The following is a 21,735-nucleotide window of genomic DNA, read 5'->3' on the forward strand; positions in this document are numbered from 1 at the left end:
TCATTTTAACCAGACTCATATATGACGATGACAATTGCACTTCTCATCTTATAAGGCAAAGCACAATTTTCAAGTAATCTTGTTGAATGGTTTAGGAGATACAATGTCTCATGTTCTGTAGTTAAGGTTTTGCAGATTTGTTTAAGGGCAGGCAAAAATCTCCAAGAGGCCACAGCAGAACAAGAACATAACTTATTACAAAACACTTCTTCATAATACCCCCTCCATCCCCCAAACAGCTAGTGTTCGTAGAGATGGGGCAGATTTAGCCGCTGAAGAGCCAAGAAAGATCATAAAGCAATAGGGTGGCTGATTTTCTCTTCTGTATATTTGAAATTAGGTTCTCATTGGTTTGTACTCTATATAGCAGAACAGAACAGAACCCATGCTGTTAATTTCAGTTTGTATTAATTAAAGCCAGAATTGTCTGGCTTTAATTTGCAATAGGTCCAGGTGTTTCTCTAAAGTTAGCTTTGTCTCTGTTTCTCAAACTCTGGTGTCTTCAAAATGCCATCATTGAACTGTGGGACAGGGAAACAGACAGACAGGCATATAAAGAGCCTCTCTAGCAATGCTACTCCATCCATTCTGTAGCTGTGGTCAGATGGACCTTACACCTGTGTGCTTTGCAGTGCTGCTTCAAAAATCACAAAGTGCCACAAAAGCACAAGGTACCAAAAAAGAAAAAAGAGCAAGGTCAGTGGGTCTATAAATATTTTGATTAAGACATTTTTGGAATGATTGTGAATTGTTGCACTTCAGGGACCTAAAAGAACACCGACCTCTTTGTGAAAAGAATGTTACCGATAAGCTGATCTGCTCCTTATCAAGTTGGCTGCTAGAGCCGTGTTGTCAACCAGACATTTTAACATTACTCAAGCATGATGTCCAATAGTATTTATACCTTACCAAGAACGACTGAAGTTAAACACTGCCACTTCTCAAAACTGACCATTATGTTCTAATGCCCACAAACAAAGTTTCCATGTTTTAAAATGTCGGAACCATGAAATAAGGTTTGATGTCTGAGTTAGACTTGAAAGCTCTCATAATCATGTTACTTTTCTACTTTAAGAGAAAGATACGTAATGAATATGTTTTATATACCTTTTAAATATTTCTCTCTCCATTCCTCCTCCTCCGCTTTCTTTCATTTTGGGCAAGCTAATGATTAATAGTGAGATCCATCCAAGTTGATACTATTTTCACAGTGCTTTTGAACTTTGGTATGAAGCGTTGGTTAATATTTTCCAAAAATGCTACCTTGGAAGTCTGAATAAAACTTGTTCTCACTGCTAGGGAAAACTGTGGTGGGCCAATCTTTTAAGTTGTAAATAATTAAAGTGCCCTCAAATTCACTCACAAATGGCTGAAAGAGGGTGGTAGAAGTAACTCAGAAAGACACCTGCTATTTCATTAGGAAATCCAGGTTCACAAGCCAATGAAAGTGTGGAGACAGTGAAATACACTCCATAATGTGTTAATGCACTATTTTCTCTGGTTCTCCTGGCTCATGAGTTCAAAGAAAATAGAAAAAAGGAAGCATGATGTTTAACAACAAACAAACAAATTTATTATTTGTAGCCCACCCATCTGGCTGGGTTTCCCCAGGCAGTATGGGCGATTCCCAAAAGAACACTAAAAACAGAATAAAACATCAAACATTAAAAGCTTCCATAAACAGGGCTGCCTTCAGATGTCTTCTAAAAGTCAGATAGCTGTTTATATGCTTGATATCTGGTGGGAGGGCGTTCCACAGGGCGGGCACCACTACCAAGAAGGCCCTCTGCCTGGTTCCCTACAACCTCACTTCTCACAGTGAGGGAACCACCAGAAGGGCCTCGGAGCTGGACCTCTGTGTCCGGGCTGAACAATGGGGGTGGAGACACTCCTTCAGCTTTGCTCTCTGTTGATTCTCCACATCTCCCTCTGAATTTACATGAGTGAAATAGGAAGACGGGCAAGAATACAACTATGAACATAGTGTTACAGGGGTTTTTTGCCAGGAGGAAATAATCCACTAAACTCCTGAGTGCTAGATCCTCTCCAGAATTCCTTTATTTAGTAAAACATCAGACTGAATCAAAGTACCAAACAAGCCAGCCCAGCCTGGCATAACTAGCTGGGTGTGACTCATAGGAGGGACACACTCAGGGCCGTCTTTACCCAGGGGTGCAAGGGGTGTGGGACATATGCTAACAACAGCCATGGATACACTCATCGGATTGTGGCTCATAGGGGGCCCAGCTCCTTCACTGAAAATGTCAAAGGGGGGGGTCCAACCTCCACAGCCCCACAGAGATGGCACCCCTGTATGGAGCCTACATACTGTGAGCATGTCTGTGAGCAGGCTTGAACATGCAATTTGTTTTCAGTGGGGTTTACCTCTGGGCATCCAGTATTTATCCTGAATGCTGAACAGTGTGGCATTAAAGAAATCTGGTGGTGAATAAAACATATAAAGGTATGTGTGTGTCTTCAGAAGTGAAGAACACTCTCCTTATTCTTTGTGGAACAGTCTTTTTACATCATGGTCCCAAGGTTACAACCTTTCCGTTGCAACAAAAGCTTGCCAATATCCATCCTACCCAGGCCTTTAGGAAACTTGGATGGATTTGCTAAGCTGCTGGGCTTTCTCCTTTGCGGTATTTAATTGCTTAAATTATTTTACGCATGATTGTATTGATTAAATTGCTCTTAGCTGTGAAGGCATTATTGAGCAAAACACCACAACCAAACTGGTATATAAATATTTGAGAAAGAATAGCATGCTTAATAAATTGTTGCACAGACTTCAGTTGACACATGGGCACAATCCTCTGGGAAGCTATGTTGTGAAAGCCCTGGCACTGAAATGCTTAGGAACCACTCAAGAGGACTGTCTATTACTGAAGCAAGCTATGCAGGCCTAACCCTGTCAGCTTGAATGAAGGTCCCCTTGGAGGCCATATTTAAGCCACTGTGAAATCACTGGAGGGAAATGCAGGGTACCTCTTAAATAATAAGCTCTTACCATTCATTTAACTGGAACTTACACAGCAAAGCTTCCCGGAGAGCTTTACCCATGATGCTTCTTCACAGGACTTTTAAAAAGTATAATGTCTGTGAGCTAGAAATGACGTATTACATACAATAGTTCTCACTTTCACAGTGGGCGTTGGGGAAACTTAAGAGTGGGTCAGCTTTCTTGAGTGGCCCACATCTTCTTGGGCATATTATATATGCAGGACTCTAGGAATTAAAGCTATCAGATATTTCTATGCCTGGCACTGACTTTCATTGCTGAAACAACTTATGAAATTCTGTAGCAATGCACAGCTGTGGCACTGCAGCAAATGAACTGAATATGCTATACAGTGGTATCTCAGTCTACAAACAGTCCTGTTAACAAACTATTCGGTGAACAAACTCCACAAAACCGGAAGTAGGTGTTCCGGTTAGCGAACTTTGCCCCAGAAGCCGAACGGTAGAAGGGCTCTGGCGGCAGGAGGCCTCAGTAGGGAAAGCGCACCTCGGTTTAAGAACACTTTGGTTTAAGAATGGACTTCTGGAATGAATTAAGTTCGTAAACTGAGGTACCACTGTATTTGAAATGCAAACACGGACAGAATCTTAAATAGGTGAAGACACCTCATCTACCTGCTTTAGCCCTAATCTGGACAATGGGACCCAGTTTTTGTGTGTGTGTGGTTGTGTGTGTGTGTGTGTGTGTGTGTTTTAAGAAAAAAAATGTTTATGCCTCTCTTTCCCCTTTTTAAAATCTCTCTACCGCGCACAAATCATTAAATCAGTGACATACTGGCTTGACAGACTTTCCTTATGCCAAAGGAACCTTGGGATTTGTGCACCGTACATACTAATACACTTGTATGGAGCAGATTAAGAGATCTCTTACAGCTTTATTAGCATTTGTACTAAACTATTATCTTTGTGGGGAAACAATGATAGTTTAATTAGCATAGATAGAACTGGCACATATAGTAAGGCACTGGATTTTAATGCGAACTACCTTTCCAAAACATGCCAAATTTGCACTTCTCCAAATTTTGAAATACAGTTCTCCCTACCCCCACCCCGCCGCCCAAGTAATGTGTACTAAAACAACCGTGTACAGTAGGGGAACATATGCTTAAAAAATGCTTGTGTTGGTGAAAATAACATTAAAACGCATTATATTGAGGGGAAATACATTTGCAAAGTTGTGTATATTAGGCAAAATTGCATACAGAAATACGTTAACTTAAAACGCACGTGAATTTTCATGAGGGCTTTTTTAATTAAAAAAAATCAGACCAATGGAAAAGTGTGGAAAACTGATCTCTGTGAAATATGAAAAACTGAGAGAAACAAAAAATTACAGATTTGCCCACCCCTGTTTGTAGCATAGATGTACTTTGCCCCTCTTCTTCCTTCTCCCCTTCAATGCCTTCCCCCTTTTTCATTTTTTAAGGGAAATGTTGTAGTGCCATTGTTGCAATCCAGTTTAAGGGCTCATCCAAACTTACCTTTTTGCCCCAAGCTTTCTAGGCACAGGTCTGTATTTTAAAGCTATATACATGCTCCCCACCCCAGCACTTTTCCCATAAAAGCTTGCTCTTTAACACTGAATTGGAACAAATGGCAATTTGGGGTTTCTGCAAATTGCTGTTAGCTCCAATTCAGCAGTAAATAGTGGGATTTCATGGGGAAAGTGCTGGGGAAAAGGGGAAAAAAACCTGCATAGAGCTTTAAACTGCAGACCTGTGCTTAGAAACACAGCACAAAAGGAAGTCTGGCTGAGCCCTAATTCAGACCGCTTTAGACTCACCCACTGAAAACCAATGGCTTATGGTTATATTATACAGAGGCTCATGACCCACTGGTTAGGCTGGCAATACAATCACCTTATATGGCCAAACTATTTCTCCTCAGATAACTAAATGCACCAGGAACTCTATTACCAGTTGACACACAGAGAACAGGGCTTCCTCTGTAAAACCGCACACATGCAAAGGAGGCATACTGGAGAAAGGTGCCATTATATGAAGGGGAGTAAATTTCCCTCTCGTGCATATTACCATAGTTTTCACATAGAGATGTGTTTATTTTAGGTACTCCCATATCAAAGCAGTGGTTCGCATCAAAACTTACCACCTCAGAGAGATGGCTAGTTTCCTTTGAAATTACACATCACCTCAAGGGGCTTCAATATGTAAACAAAACCACGAGCCATATTTAGAATAGGAGAAACAAGCTATAAGGATGTGTAGTTCACTGTGACTTTCTGACATTTGATTCCTTTCTCTGACTTGTATGTAGCTAATGACTTGTCATTTCTGTCACACTCAAAATTCTAGTAAAATGTGGAGGGGGCAGAGATTCTTATCCAGTTAGTAACCATAGTTTATCCTACCAGTACATGCACAATTAACACCAAATTCTTAATTCACAATTTTCACCTTTTGCTATCAAATTACATAAGAACTTGATCAAAGCGTCAGGAAAAAAGCTCATTAAAATACCTTCTAGAACAGAGGTTCCCAACTGTGGTCCATGAGCTTCATGCTGGTAGCCAATGACCTAAGCCTGGGCTTTAAGCAATATATTGTTTCAGTCATGTTTAGCAAACAATCAGAATTTCCCTTGTCTCTTTCATCATCTTTTACCCAGCCCTAGCTGCAGTAGCCACAGAAGGCAGGTAGCTGGCATACACATCAGGATTTATGTCTATTCCCGCAATTTCTCTTATTTGGAGTTGGTTGTTTGTGAGCCAAGGGCCCTGATTTGAAAGTGGCTGATCTCTAGGCTCTTTTTGCCTTTGCAGGTCAGAACAGACACAGTACAGAGTATCTACTAGATTAGGTCCTAGCCTCATACCCTGATGTTCCAAGGAGGAACAAGGTTCCTGACACTATGTGTAAACAAGATTTTCCTTCAGTGGGGAATCAGGACTAACCAACAGCTCTTTCCCAGCTCCTCTCTGAACATTCTGTTTTATGTTGAATGCTTTTCCCTAGCCCAACTGAATTTGTCCCAACCATTCATGCATATAAATCCACAGATTAAAAAATTTAAAAATGCCCAAGGTGAGTTCACTTGCCATGATAACAAGTCTATCCCTTCGTATTTGTTCATGGGTCTCTTTGAAAAGCTATCCTAGAAATCTTAAAATGGAACACTAACCTAGTACTCAACTCTCATTGGCGAGGTATGCATGGAATATAATAAAACATGAGACACTTGGTTAGGATTATTGACTTCACTGCAGCGATGACAAGACAGATCAGCTCCCCTAGTAAATCCCTAGTTTGTAAACAAGATTCACAACCAGTGAAGGATCCCTTTCCTCTAAAATCATTTTGACATGTTAGCTTTTGCAATCTAAAAAATTAAAATGTGGGTTTATCTTAAGTAGTTTGAGGTATTATGCATGATGAGCATTATAAAAAGAGACTAATTTTCCACAGTGCCAATCTATAGCCATCATTTTACACCTTGTATTTTACTAATTGCAACTCTGTGTTGTGTATGTGATTACGTGTTCAAAGCTAAATATTGATCAGCCATTAGCCCTCTTAAATTGAGAATAACAGCACAAATCCAAGATTCAAATTCAAAATCTAGAAGTTCCATTAACAATACATTTCCTGGAATTTTTGTAAAATTGCATTAGAAAGAATGGCCAGGAAATAGAATTGCAGAGAATAGTTCAACAATGGTCATGTGATACTAAGAGCCAGTATAGTTTCACCAGGCTCTATAAAACTACTGTCTGTCCTGAACAGCACTTCCTGCCACCCAGGCTAGCAGTGAGGCTGCTGTGTACTTGCCTTTTCAGTACAGTTCTCCGAAACGGCAGCCATTTTGTATGTGTCAGGCAAAGCATCATTAAGTTGTCTTAAATGACTACGATTTATTCTTTTAGAATCAGGCAGGACCTTAATATAGCAGAGGAAAGTCTTATGCCAGGCTTCCTCAAACTTGGCCCTCCAGATGTTTTGAGACTACAGTTCCCATCATCCCTGCCCACTGGTCCTGCTAGCTAGGGAGTTGTAGGCCAAAAACATCTGGAGGGCCGAGTCTGAGGAAGCCTGACTTATGCCTTGAGTTAAGTACTTAATTCGTTCCGGAGGTCCGTACTTATCCTGAAACTATTCTTAACCTGAAGACCACTTTAGCTAATGGGGCCTCCTGCTGCTGCCGCACCACCAGAGCACAATTTCTGTTCTCATCCTGAAGCAAAGTTCTTAACCTGAAGCACTATTTCTGGGTTAGCGGAGTCTGTAACCTGAAGCGTATGTAACCTGAAGCGTATGTAACCCGAGGTACCACTGTAATTCAGGCTCAGCTTTAGCCTCTGCTTTTGTGTGAGTGAGGTTAAGGACCACAACCCTTAGAATTTAATTGATATCAGGGCTGTCCTCCCAATTGTCAACATCCTCATGGATGCATGAGTGAGAAGTCATCCACAGTACATTATTCTTGGCTCTGCTTATCTTCAAGACCTCCTCTTACAGTACTTCCCCCTACTTGCATTCTTAAAATATTTGTGAAGATTCAGTCTGGTCTTTGCAGCAGGTAAACAGACACACAAGACTGAGACATGCCATCTCAAGTTGTTTGTGGCTGTTTGCACATTACCACATACATCTTTCTCTAGTTTCAGGTTAAGCAGCAGAGCCTTTTATCAGGGAAATGGCATGGAAACATGAGAGGAACTTAATTTTTAAAGCCATTGATTGATACTTGCTTGACAACCATAAACCACTGTTACAAAGACGTTGAAAACACAATCTCTTTGAAATTGCTACAAAAATCTAGAATACAAATATGCATTCATGAACTGCCCATTTGGAATTCAGATAAATAAATGAAAGTACAGTATGGGGAACCACCATAAACTAAGCTCAGACTGCATTATCTGAACCACCTTTTTTTGCATGGACCTAGTTTTTAGTTTGGATTAGGAGGGCAAAAATTCTGCAACTCAGTGAATGTTGTTCAGGCATGGTCAAACACTTAAGGGGCTGAGCCAGTTGCCTGCTGCATCCTCCCCACCCTTTTCTGCCAGTGGGAGGTCCCCCTCCCCTTTGGCAGCTCTCCCATGAACAGATTAGCTGTGCTTGCCACATAGCACACACCAGGAACCAACTGGATCGGCCTTTAACTTTCTTCCCAGTTTGGATATTCAATTACCCTCAAGAATAATTATAGCAATCCTATATCTAGAAGGGTAATTTTATTTCCTGTAATTGCTGCTTCACTAGGATTTGCTCTTCTGGCATTTGTTGTGTAGCGATGCCAGTTGCATGCAAGGGCAGATAATTATATCAAAAAGCAATGTGATTTGCAGGGCTTCCATATATATATATATATATATATATATATATATATATATTTGCTTTCGTAGATTTTCACGGGTACAGGAATGTAGGTTTTGGTGTCTTCGGGTGTCTTCCCGTGTAAGAGTTGGGGTGTCTAGGCGACGTTTCGACGAGGTCTCACTCGTCATCTTCAGGCTGGTGCTTTCGGCTTCTTGTTACTAGAACAGAGCAGGATCTCAGTGTTTGAGTTCCTATAAATACTGTTGAGGGGGTGTGGTGTATAGCCTCCAACGTTCTGGGCAGAGAGGAAGTTCCTAGGTTAATGTGCCTTTTCTTCTTTTGTTCATTAATTACTTGAGGGATATCTTGAGTGATTACTTGAGTGATATTCTGAGTACCACTTAGGAGGGTCATTAGGTGTGGATTAGTTGCTAAAGCTTTCGTGTCTTGACCTCTTGACCTTGTAAAGAGTTTTTCTGAGAATATGGCTGTACTGCACTTAGTTGTGCTCTGGCTTGGCTTCGTGTATAGGGGCGAGCTGTGGTTTTGTGCCCTGTGCCAGCCAGATCTGTGTAGGGATTGCAGGGGGGTGCAGCATCCGGAGGTGCCACTATGGTTTGGCTACTGGATGGTGTCTGTAATTTATCTGTGGAGAGGGTCTGGGTTTGGGTCTGGTGTGGTTGATTGGAGATGGCGTTCTGTGTGCCTCTGGTTCTGGTGTCGGTTTTTGTGGGGAGGGCTAATTTCCAGATGTCTGGCAGGCGGGACGTGTCGTCACGCTTGTTCATGTTGTGAGGGTGTTTCTCTATCTCGATGGCTTCCATGATTATTCTCTTGTGGTGATGTTCCATGTTAAAGAGCAATTTGGAATCTGCAAAATTAATTTCGTGTCCTGTTTCTTTCATGTGTTGGTAAAGAGAGGAAGTTTTTTCTTCTTTTTTGACGGCATTCTTGTGTTCTGCGATACGTGCATTTATTCGTCTGTTTGTTTGTCCAATGTACGTGGCTGGGCAGACTTTGCAGGGTATTTCATAGACCCCTTGGTTTTCTAACTGGATTTTATCTTTTGGGTTTCTGAGGATATTGGCTATTTTTTGGTTGGTGCAAAAGGCTGTTTTGATATTGTGTTTATGGAGGATTTTGCTAATTTTATCTGTAGTGCCCTTGATATAAGGAAGGAGGGCCATGCCATTGTTTTCTTCTGTGTCTTGGTTTTTGGGGGGTGTTTCTTTTTGGATTAGCTTCGTAACCCTGTTTTGCTGGTATCCGTTGGCGATTAACACATTTGAGAGATTCTGTAACTCAGTTGTCAAGTGGTCTTTGTCAGCCAGGCGTTTGGTTCTGGAGATGAGAGTCTTGGCTACGGAGTTTATTTGTGCAGGGTGGTGGTGTGATTGTGCATGTAAGTAGCGGTTGGTGTGTGTTTTTTTCCGGTAGATAGTGTGTCCTAGGGAGCCATCAGGTTTTTTGTAGATTAGGACGTCAAGGAAGGGAAGTTGGTTGTTGGCTTCTATTTCCATAGTGAATTGTATTTTGGGGTGTAGGCTGTTGAGATGTGTGAGGAAGCTATCTAGTTTTTCCTTCCCGTGTGGCCAAATTACAAAGGTGTCGTCAACATATCTGAGCCAAAGTTTGGGTTTGTGTTCTGACTTGTCTAAAGCATTGGTTTCAAAGTGTTCCATGTACAGATTTGCGATGACCGGTGAGAGGGGTGATCTCTTCACACAAGTGCCCATTAATGAAGCCTTGACAGCCATTCAAAACAAATACAATCCCCCCGAATACATCCTGGACCTGACCAACCACTGCCTAACCAACACGTACTTCATCCACAATGGACAAAGATACAAACAGATAGAAGGAGCACCTATGGGATCACCCCTCTCACCGGTCATCGCAAATCTGTACATGGAACACTTTGAAACCAATGCTTTAGACAAGTCAGAACACAAACCCAAACTTTGGCTCAGATATGTTGACGACACCTTTGTAATTTGGCCACACGGGAAGGAAAAACTAGATAGCTTCCTCACACATCTCAACAGCCTACACCCCAAAATACAATTCACTATGGAAATAGAAGCCAACAACCAACTTCCCTTCCTTGACGTCCTAATCTACAAAAAACCTGATGGCTCCCTAGGACACACTATCTACCGGAAAAAAACACACACCAACCGCTACTTACATGCACAATCACACCACCACCCTGCACAAATAAACTCCGTAGCCAAGACTCTCATCTCCAGAACCAAACGCCTGGCTGACAAAGACCACTTGACAACTGAGTTACAGAATCTCTCAAATGTGTTAATCGCCAACGGATACCAGCAAAACAGGGTTACGAAGCTAATCCAAAAAGAAACACCCCCCAAAAACCAAGACACAGAAGAAAACAATGGCATGGCCCTCCTTCCTTATATCAAGGGCACTACAGATAAAATTAGCAAAATCCTCCATAAACACAATATCAAAACAGCCTTTTGCACCAACCAAAAAATAGCCAATATCCTCAGAAACCCAAAAGATAAAATCCAGTTAGAAAACCAAGGGGTCTATGAAATACCCTGCAAAGTCTGCCCAGCCACGTACATTGGACAAACAAACAGACGAATAAATGCACGTATCGCAGAACACAAGAATGCCGTCAAAAAAGAAGAAAAAACTTCCTCTCTTTACCAACACATGAAAGAAACAGGACACGAAATTAATTTTGCAGATTCCAAATTGCTCTTTAACATGGAACATCACCACAAGAGAATAATCATGGAAGCCATCGAGATAGAGAAACACCCTCACAACATGAACAAGCGTGACGACACGTCCCGCCTGCCAGACATCTGGAAATTAGCCCTCCCCACAAAAACCGACACCAGAACCAGAGGCACACAGAACGCCATCTCCAATCAACCACACCAGACCCAAACCCAGACCCTCTCCACAGATAAATTACAGACACCATCCAGTAGCCAAACCATAGTGGCACCTCCGGATGCTGCACCCCCCTGCAATCCCTACACAGATCTGGCTGGCACAGGGCACAAAACCACAGCTCGCCCCTATACACGAAGCCAAGCCAGAGCACAACTAAGTGCAGTACAGCCATATTCTCAGAAAAACTCTTTACAAGGTCAAGAGGTCAAGACACGAAAGCTTTAGCAACTAATCCACACCTAATGACCCTCCTAAGTGGTACTCAGAATATCACTCAAGTAATCACTCAAGATATCCCTCAAGTAATTAATGAACAAAAGAAGAAAAGGCACATTAACCTAGGAACTTCCTCTCTGCCCAGAACGTTGGAGGCTATACACCACACCCCCTCAACAGTATTTATAGGAACTCAAACACTGAGATCCTGCTCTGTTCTAGTAACAAGAAGCCGAAAGCACCAGCCTGAAGATGACGAGTGAGACCTCGTCGAAACGTCGCCTAGACACCCCAACTCTTACACGGGAAGACACCCGAAGACACCAAAACCTACATATATATATATATATATATATATATATATATATATATATATATATATATATTCATAGAAGCTGTTCTAATTTTTCTATTAATTTCACATGTCCCCATTTCCCCAGGGTAGGAGTATAATAGCACAAGAATGTGTTTTGAAAAGTGCACCCGCCTGTAACCCTTCTGTGGGTATTGAAAGGTACTGCCAATTTTACTGAAGTGGAATTTGGACTCTTCTTGCATGGGGCAAATAGCAACTGGAAGCAATAACATGCAATCATGCACGATGTGAGGATAAAAGCATCTGTCTGGACTGGAGACAAGCTGTGTGGAATGTCTGCCACTCTTGTCCTCAAAGTGAGGAGTGATAGACATGATTGTCATTATGAGTAAAGCTCCAAGCAGAGAGACCGACAGCATTAGTTCATGGAACAAGCTAACATCCATGCCTCTCTGTTTAAATGTAGACTAGCAACTATAGCAAATGGTGATTTTAAACATAGCTGACTATAACTGAAGCCTGGCTTGTGAACACATGCCAGATCTTGAGACTCTGCAACTTGTGGGGTGAACATGCAGCAATAATGTTTGGGTTACCCAGGCCAAACCAATATAATATGGTCTCCGGGTGGGAATGTCACTGCCAATTCCTGTGGCTATTCAGGGCTAATATGGAGAAGAAGAGAGGTCGAAGAAATCACGTGGTTCCTTAGAAATTTCCTCAAGCTTTCTTATCTACCATTTTTTAGTTATGCAGAAACAGAAGTCTATGGTAGTTGCCATCCTCTTTACTTCATTTAATACATTCACTCCTGCAAGAAAATACATGTCCATTATGGGTCTTAGCTTCCACAGAGTGGAAATAGTGCAAATAGAAGGTAATGAAATTATTTTGTCTTGCTTAGCCCTGGCTAACTTTGAGAAGGGGTTTGTATGTGTACATGTGTGAAATGCTGTGTACCAAATCAGGCCCAGAAAATATTCAGGCATGAGGTTTACTAGGCAGCCTTTTTGTGTGTGGTTTGCTTTCCCTGTCTCTCTGCAGCATGGTCTGCTTTTTATGACACTGTGGATTTCTGAATAGGCCATCATGAGCAGAACCTACAGTTCTGTGTACTGTAGCTCACAACCCAAATTGATAAGATTGGCAAAGTGTGAAAAATTATAGTTACTGTGCATGGTAAATGTAGAGGTGATTCCAAAAAAATGGTGGAGGAAATAAAGCAGAAGTTAGAGTAATGCCCTGCCCTGCATATTTTACAAACTACTCAGAATTTTGATAGAATAATGGCTAACAAGTACCTCCAATGATGCAGAATCGCAGCCTCCCTAAATAGGAAGGCATCTATATTGTTGCAATGTGTTTTATGTGGGGCTGCCTCTGAAGATGGTTCAGAAACTTCAGCAGGTGCAGAAGATGATAATGCCTTGTCTTGCCTCACTAATGGGACTGGATGGGAGCCAATAAACTGAAGTTAGTGTGTGGTTCCCTAGACTGGATGGATGGGAGGTCGCCTGCTCTTGATGGAGTTACACTCCCACTGAAGGGGTGTACACACAGCTTCTGGATCCATTGCTATTCACTGAGGCTCAGGTGGCCTCGGTGGCATGGAGTGCCTTCTATCAGCTTCAGCTAGTGGCCCAACTGTGTTCCTTTCTGGACAACGATAGCCTAACTACAAGATATTGAGTGTATGGTGGCTCCATAACTTTGTACAATTCTGTTTAAGGTTAGTACAAACCACTGAGAGGCGAATAGGGATTTGCAGTACCATCTCTCTATTTGCTGTACACTTTACAGTCGAGGAGTTCCTAAACTAATTGCAGTGAAGTGGTATTTGTAAGTGATGCAAAGTAATTACATGTCAGTAATAAATTGTAGAAATTGCTATGTGCGCATCTGCCAACAGCTTTTGAGTCAGCAGCAAAATCAGCAAATTGGTACTAAAAAAGAGACCATACTGGTCAGTGCCCATGGGCCATGGTTCAGGAAAGAGAATTTGAGTCATAGTAGCTGGCAGTGTTCTCTGTCTGGAGCTCCTGAGGCTCTTAAAATCAGCTAGCCCCTCCCCTCCCAAAATACTTGATTATTTGCTGCTAATAATAATTATCCCACATTAGAAAATCAAGCAATTGGAATAAGGCCCAAGAAAAGCAAAACACCAAGACTTCATCCTAAGATATTGCTACATGCAACCCCAGTCTCTGAGCAGCAAGAGACTCAGGAGGTTCCTGCACTTTCCCAGGGTTCAGTTTCCTAGGAATGAGGGTCAATGGAGACCATGGTGTTCTTAGGATATATGGTTTTAACTACACATATACAAGCTGAGCACAGGGTGAGGAAGCTCACACCCCAACAGATCTTGCTTCCCTATTAGGTTCCAGCTGAGCCCCAAGTCCCGAACAGAAAGGACAAGCTCATAAGAACAACATGCATAGGAATCCGATGCATGTTTACTCAGAAGTAAGCCCTATTGTGTTCAGTGAGACTTGCTCCCAAGTAACTGTACATATATCATTGACCTTAAGGAAGTTCATGGATGGAAAGGGTCCCTTCCCCAACAGAGACTCTGTGAAAATCTTTCTGGAGGGTTGGGAGACCTCCTGGACAATGTGGGGTGCCGCATATTAACTTCCATGAACTTCTTCACTCCTTCAAGCCTGATTTGGGGGTTCCCTCAGCAGTTCCTAAGCCTAGCTCCTCATTGTTCAGGAAGGCCCTTGACCCTCCAGAGGGGCTTTTCAGAGAAGCACAGGAATATAGGAGAGGCCAGTCCACCTATGAGGCCAGATGGGGCAACGGCCTCAGGTGACGGGATCCACGGTGGCAACGCATCCCAATGTTGATCTCCCCCCGCCACACCTTGTTCCTGATAAAGATCTTCCCACATCTCTTCTTCCCTGAAAGGGAGGTGTGTGGCATTTTGTGGTCCGCCTCAGGTGCCAAAATGTGTTGGGCTGGCCCTGGCTTGTTGGCTGGTTATTGTAATTCTGCAGGGGGTAAACTGCAGCACCCACAATTATTTGAGGCAAAGAATGTGCTTTATAGGTATTGTGTGTACACAGCCTTAGTCATAGGAGCCAACTCCTAGGGGCTGATGTCCCTTCAAACACCCCCCCATAAAATATGTGAGGGGGCGCCCCCCAGGTTGATGGGTATTACCATTCACATGCTGTGTGTGTGCTGCCCCATGTGATCCATTATGCAGGGTGGGGCTTTCCTGGTCCCCTAATATTTTATTCAAGTTGACAACCCTTACCTTAGCACAGGAGTATGGGAAGCCACCTCTTGGAACCCTTGTCATTTGGGCTACTTTGGTTGCAGTCCTGTGCATGCTTATTTGAGAATGCATCCCAGTGGAACTTCCAAGTAACCATGCATTGGTCTGGACTGCTTGTATTGAGCAAAATCTACAAATTCTTGACATAGCTATAAAAATATGTCTACTCAGCACCTCTTTCTTTGCTGCCTATGGCAGCCACTTCTTGATAAAAATGCATTTTTATCAATATATGAGCACTGACACCCCCGTTTTACTAAAACAAAAAAAGAGAAGGAAAGCACATTTTTAAAACAAAAATGTTGTGGTGTCCTAATGTAGCATTGGTGCAACCATACAAAGCGAAAGTGTCCACAGTTCTTCAGACTGCTACGAGTAAGCAGGAACATCTAATTGGGATATAAAGTATGTACAACTGCAGAATAAGGCACTATATGGCAGGATGTAAGCTCTGAGAAGAGATGTACAATAGTCACTAAGCATGTCAATAAGTTTTATGCAAACTCACATAGTATCCTTCAGTATCCCCACAGATCTCTCAGCTGTGCAGAACTCACCAAATATGTGATAAATACTTATGTGAGATAACGCAGAAATTCTAAAGGTGGAGCCATTTCCATCTCTGCATCTCTGTCCCAAGATAAAAAGCTTCTTTGTTGAATGCATTGGAGACCAGCCATTAAAGGCCTTGCTGGAAAAACAATGGTGGAACTCCGAAATAACAGTGCTTGTAACATTCTGTCTACATTCCACATTGAAGGCAACAAATGTTAAGATCTCTTGATTTACACTTTTAGGATGAATACTGGATACTATTGATGAATACTGGATACTCCCCCTTGCCCCACCATCCCACATTTATGGAAGACCATTCAAAGAGTGGTCACAGCGAAGTTGCTCTGGAAAAAGTATTATTGTTGATAATAGTTAGATAGGCATTTCAATAAACAAGGGGATTCCAACAGACATAAAGAGGGAGCTTCAGAATAAGCAGACGATCGTCTTATAAACATTTTACAAGCCTCTGACCAATTTTCTACACTTGCCACTTCATACAATAATGAAAGAGAAAGAGGGAAGAGAGGAGGGAGGAAGAAGAGAAAGAGAAAGGGATGAGGAAGAAGACAAAAAGAGAAAGAAAGAAAGAAAGCTAGTTTCAGACAGTTTGTTAACACTGGCATTTATTATTTAATGCTGCCCATAGGATAGGGCTCTAACATTCCCAACTCCACCTAGGTTTGGAGCAAACGACCCAAAATCTCCGTCGCGTCTAATTAATGGGAGATTGGCAATATCTGCGTGAACACCCACCCCCTTTCCTGGTACTTATAAGACAAACAGCAATTAACCTCCTGTGTTTGGGGGGGGGGGTGAAATCCGCACATGATCAACCATGCTTGGTGGATAAGTCTGTTGGTTGTTGCCATGGCTACAGAAAGCTAGTGGAACCCAATGAGCTGTCTGCAGCAGTGCTGAAAGGACCAGCCATTTTGCGGGCGGGGGGGGGAGGGAGGGGAGTAAATAGAGTGTTAGCATATTATGCTGGGCTTTAGCGTGGAGTACACAAAGCGGGGGGGGGGCGCGTAATTTATTGCGAGGAAACTGAAGAAACGAGCCCATTATGGGTCTAATTAATAGAGCCGGGAATGCCTCCCAGCTGCCATTTTGACAAGCTGCCTATCGCCTCTGCTCTCCTCCCCCACCACCACCACCCCCAGCTGAGAAAAGGTGGAATGCAGCGTGATAAAGGGTACATATCTCAGTCTCGCGCGCGGGCAGGGGCTGCTTTTTGTGTGTGTGCGTGCGCGCGCGTGTGCGCGTCTTGTTGGGGTGGGGGCTGGGTGGGAAGCGAGGCTCCTCTGCAGTTATCTCCACAGCTCGCCGGCTGGGCTCTCAGAGCGCGAGCTGGTGACCCAAAAGAAGGGTGTTGCCCTCTCCTCACAACATTGATCCTGCACGCTGCCTGCCCGCCTGCTGCTGCTGCCGTCGCTTCATGCAAAACACACCCCTAGCTGAGAGCAAGCAAGCAGGTGTGCAGCTCAAGACGAGCTCTGTCTTGTGGGGTGTGTGTGTGTGTGTGTGTGTGTGTGTGTGTGTGTGTGTAAGTGTAAGTGTAAGTGTAAGTGTAAGTGTAAGTGTAAGTGTAAAAAAAAAAAAGCCCTCTCAGGTTTGTATGCACTTCCTATTAACAGATTGCTGTCTTGGGAGCATCTGGCTGTGGATTTAGTCGGTGAACGAGGTTGCTGTTGCTGTTGCTGCTGCTGCTCGCGCGCGCCTGAGCTGCTCGGCGAGAAAGGTAAGCTTTTGTTCGCCTGCTTCCAGTTCGTAGCCCTGAAGACCCTGGTGGTATAATGTCTGTATGTATATATTTCGCTTGCATTAAGTTGTTTTAAAAAAGAGATAAAAGCCGTCCATGTTGACTTTACATTCAATTGCCCGGGCTATTATTTATTTTGATGTGTATAGTGGAGAGAGCCTTTCTTTCAAGACACAGATAATCGAACTGTCAGGCTTGGGCTACTACTGCAAGCGAGCAGTTGCTGTTGGGATCTGTGTTAACTCCCCCCTCTCACTTCGTTTCCACATTCAGAGATAATGATGTGCATTGGGGGGGGTGTCTCCTTTTGTACCACCACTGTCCCAACTCTAGGAAATCATCAGTATGCCCCAGGACTTGGGTAGAGTTTTTAAAAGTATAACCATCTGAAGCCCTTGAAACCCCTCCATATTGCGGTGTTGACATTCTGCCCGGCGTGAATGTTGCTATATAACTAGATTGGAAGAGCACCGGCCACCCCTTGCCCTCTCCACCACGGCTCTTGCATTGCATTACATTGCATTGTTGTAGTATGTAGGTCATAAGGGAAAAGAGGCGTTTGCACTCGTCTTGTGGGCTGCACGCCCCGTTGCTGTGTTTGATTAGTTTCTGATGGCTGTGCTGTTAAGAGGCGAGTAAGGTAGGAGAGAAACAGTTCACACCTCCTTTTCAAAGAGCTCCCACAGACCCACACTCAGGCACACACGGAGCACAACACACCCATTGTGCGCCTGAGTCGGGGGCTGGATTGATATAAAGGAAGCCAGTTCTCCACATGGACCACAAATGCAGCTAGACTGGGGTGGAGAGCGAAACTCCTTTGAAACACAACCTTGGTGGCAAGCTGCATGTTAAGAGCAATATCGGGGACAAAGGAAATGAAAGATACACACATGGAATGTCTATAGACCTTACTGAAGCAGAGTGGTTCTGGCATATGTCTAGGTGCTAAACGTATAGGCTTTTGGTTTCTTGAAATAACTCGTAAAACTGATCAATAAAACCGCAATCTGTTGACATAGCGTAAGGCAGATAATGTTTAAATTATGGTAAAGGAGAGAATTGTACTCACTCCAGGTTACTAGTAATAGGTGGCTGTTGTTTTGCCAGAATGCCATCATTTTTGGCTGCTTAGAACGTTGTTGAAAACCTGGAGTGCCTTTCATGTTTTTATAAAATTCCATGCTTTCTCAAAGCACTACTGGCTAATCTTTAGAATATACTTAACATAATAGAATCGCTGCTAGATTAAACATTGCAGACGGCTGCGCCGAAGTCAGTAGGTAAATTAGTAACAAAGGTAGTATTATGTGCTGGTGAAGCAATAAAGGTGCCAAAGTCCAATACATTTTCAGATGTCTTTTCCGTATATATATATATATATATATATATACATATATATATGAGCATTTATTAAAGGCGATTGGGAAATGGTGTACTCAGGTGTGCACAGAATTGCACATTCACATTTAGAGTCGCTTGTCTGCCAAGTCCTTTGCAAAGCATCTTCTATGTTTTGAGTTGTTTTTTAGTTTCATCCCCAAGCGCTTAAGTTACTTGAACTGGCCTATTTTATATTTCTTGTCTTCTGTTACACTTCAAGATCTTTCGGATATAGGACCTGACTGTCCCCCCCATCCCTTTCGCTATGTCATTCATTCATAGTATCACACAGATTCAATTTAACAGGTATTTATTGATTCTGCTCTGTGTCAAGTCCACTGTTAAACACTGAGTGCTGCTTCACACAATGCTTTTTTTAAAAGGATGGCATTTTTAACAGGGACTAATGTAAGTATTGTGTGCAGATCATAATGAATGAAGTTTGTACACACAAGTTGCTCTCTATGTATACACAGTGTACACATGCTGGGATGTGTTGACATTTACTTTTGTCACAAAATTCCCTTTTCCTTGCAACTTCATAATGTATGGATTACCTTGTGTTAAAGAGTTTTCCCACAGGATTCCAGAAATGGTATTTGAATGGAGCTGTGCTCATTGAAACATACCTTCAATTTAAACATGGATTTCTTCTGCTTTTAATAGCACGTTGACCTCGGTCATAAGTAATACACTGGAGCCTTAAGAGCTGTCTGCACATTCAGAAAAATCTAGTCACATAATCCTGGAGGACCCTAACAACTCCAGAGACAAATGTGGTTTAATGAGGGAAAGATATGCCAGGAGAGATGAGGGAGAGACTCCCCTCTGCTAAATTCTCAAACATGTACAGAGGGCTTCAAGAAGAGTAATGTTATTTCTTTACTTCGCACTGGATTTGCAGACACTTGGAAGTAATGGAGAATATCCTTCTTGCTCATTTTTTTTTTTTTTTTGAGTGCCTTCAAAAGCATGGCACAAAAGGAACCAAGTAGTTAATTGCATAGTGGGGAGAGCAGAACTGTGCCCAGAAGCTGCACCCACTCTGTCTGTGTTGCTTCATCTTATGAATTGGAAAGGGAGATGTCTGCAGAAGGTAGCTTGCTATATGTACCTAGGCTTCCCCTGCTCATAGTGTGGAATTAGGGTTCTGTGTTGTGTTGTGGAGTGGAGCCTAGGCACAAACAGGTGACTTACCTTGTACAAACATTTCTTTTGCCGAACTCATGGATTTCAAGGGCTGCTGGGTGCGGCAGGCAGGCAGAGCCCCACTCATCCCTTCACACAATTGTTAATCTTGTGGCGGGAACACCCAAATAGGGCTCTAGCTGCCCAAAATAGAGCTCTAGCCTCTGTTCCTCAAATAACTTGGGGCAGTGGCACAGGTGATCAAAAGCAATGCAGTTAGGTCCCTAGTCTAGCTCAGCTGTAGTATTCAAGCTGGACTGGAATAAAACTGCCCCAGGCTTATGGGGCACAAGCGTAACAAGGCAGAGCAGGGAGGCAGAGATTTCATTCCATTCCCTTGTTTGCTCTGTTTCATGTAGAAAAACAGATGGTGCTACCTGTTTTTCTATGCCAGTGCATCAACCTTTAAATAAATATATGTAACTGCCTCATCATCTCTAGTTCTTTTCTTGGCAGTTGGATTGAAAGGCAGATTTGTTTTTGGGAGGCCAGATGTTGGCAAGCTGATCAAGACTTATTCTAGAGATGACAAAAAATGATGGCCAGTACACCTTATTGTTACTTTTATGTTTTGTCTTTCCTCAAAGCAGCTCAAGGCAGTATGGAAGGTCCTTCACACATTTGGGGGGAAATAGTTTCTCTGGGCACTCAGGAGTGTACTTCAGGAGTGGGGGAACCTGTGGTTCTCCAGATGTTGCCTGGTTGGTAGTCAGGAATGATAGAGGTTTCAGTCCTAATAGTATCTGGAGGTCCACATATTCACCATCCCCATGGTACAACCGTAAACCACTGAAACCGATGCGGGTGGCGCTGTGGGTTAAACCACAGAGCCTAGGACTTGCCGAACAGGTCGGTGATTTGAATCCCCGCAACGGGGTGAGCTCCTGTTGCTCGGTCCCTGCTCCTGCCAACCTAGCAGTTCGAAAGCACGGCAAAGTGCAAGAAGATAAATAGGTACCGCTCCAGCGGGAAGGTAAATGGTTTTTCCGTGTGCTGCTCTGGTTTGCCAGGAGCAGCTTAGTCATGCTGGCCACATGACCCAGAAGCTATATGTCGGCTCCCTCAGCCAATAAAGCGAGATGAGTGCCGCAACCCCAGAGTCTGTCACTACTGAACCTACTGGTCAGGGGTCTCTTTACCTTTAAGCCACTGAAACAAAAGATATTTAATGCAGTGTTAGCAAGATGATACAGGTGACCAGTTTATCATGCAGCTGCATGCCCAGCTTGGTAAACTGCCTATTGGTAAATAGTCATCTGCATTAATTAATTCACTTGATGTTCCCTATTGTCCAGCACTTGTTGTGGGAGGGCACTAAACTGACATTTAATGGAATGCCATTCATGTCCAGCTTTCGTACACCTGTAAGTTACAGAAAGGCAGAACCTACAGGAGCAGTTCTTTACTGACAAGTATATGAATCTTATAATCTATATTTGTTTGTCGATATGCTCATTTTAATGGACAGTAATTTACAGACATTTGTCTAAGGCCTATTTTTCACTGAGATTGTAAATCTGTCCTGGCTGTAATCCATCAGAATGCAGGTGGGATCTTCACATGCACCTCCCTAACAACAGCAAAAAAAATAAAAAAGAGCCCACATGCAAAGGCTGAGAAGGCTATGCTAGAACTCTACATCTCCCTGACATGCCAGTTCTCAAGGTGGAGGAAATTTATGTGCATTGGAGGAGCATTCAGTCATGTTGAGCCCCCCTTCCACCCCTGCAATCTTGAAGTAGTAACACAGGTTTACCACCTGCAGTGAAAACTGGATGTGTGTCTCTAGCAGCTGAAT

General features: G+C 42.9%; 1 protein-coding gene and 1 long non-coding RNA gene across 41 annotated transcripts in view; one reads left to right on the forward strand and one right to left on the reverse strand.

Moving 5' to 3' along the window:
- The window catches only part of LOC308595202, a 48,665-nt gene extending 36,083 nt beyond the window's left edge, over positions 1 to 12,582 (reverse strand). For both annotated transcript variants that reach the window (XR_014011908.1, XR_014011909.1), the window contains exons 1-2: positions 12,508 to 12,582; positions 5,502 to 5,570 (exon numbers count right to left, since the gene is read on the reverse strand). This is a non-coding gene — a long non-coding RNA (uncharacterized lncRNA). The remainder of the gene's footprint in view (positions 1 to 5,501; positions 5,571 to 12,507) is intronic.
- A 3,988-nt stretch (positions 12,583 to 16,570) lies between these two features.
- Positions 16,571 to 21,735, forward strand: part of SORBS2 (sorbin and SH3 domain containing 2) — a gene marked incomplete at its 3' end in the record, with an annotated part of 184,846 nt that continues 179,681 nt past the window's right edge. For 38 of the 39 annotated variants that reach the window (XR_014011708.1, XR_014011709.1, XR_014011710.1 and 35 more), the window contains exon 1: positions 17,242 to 17,345. Of the gene's footprint in view, positions 16,800 to 17,241; positions 17,346 to 21,735 lie in introns of those variants that run through there. The other variant, XM_081208605.1, reaches the window with a different exon arrangement.

This window comes from Podarcis bocagei (assembly GCF_964188305.1).
Source record: "Podarcis bocagei genome assembly, chromosome: 9".
NCBI lineage: Eukaryota > Metazoa > Chordata > Lepidosauria > Squamata > Lacertidae > Podarcis > Podarcis bocagei.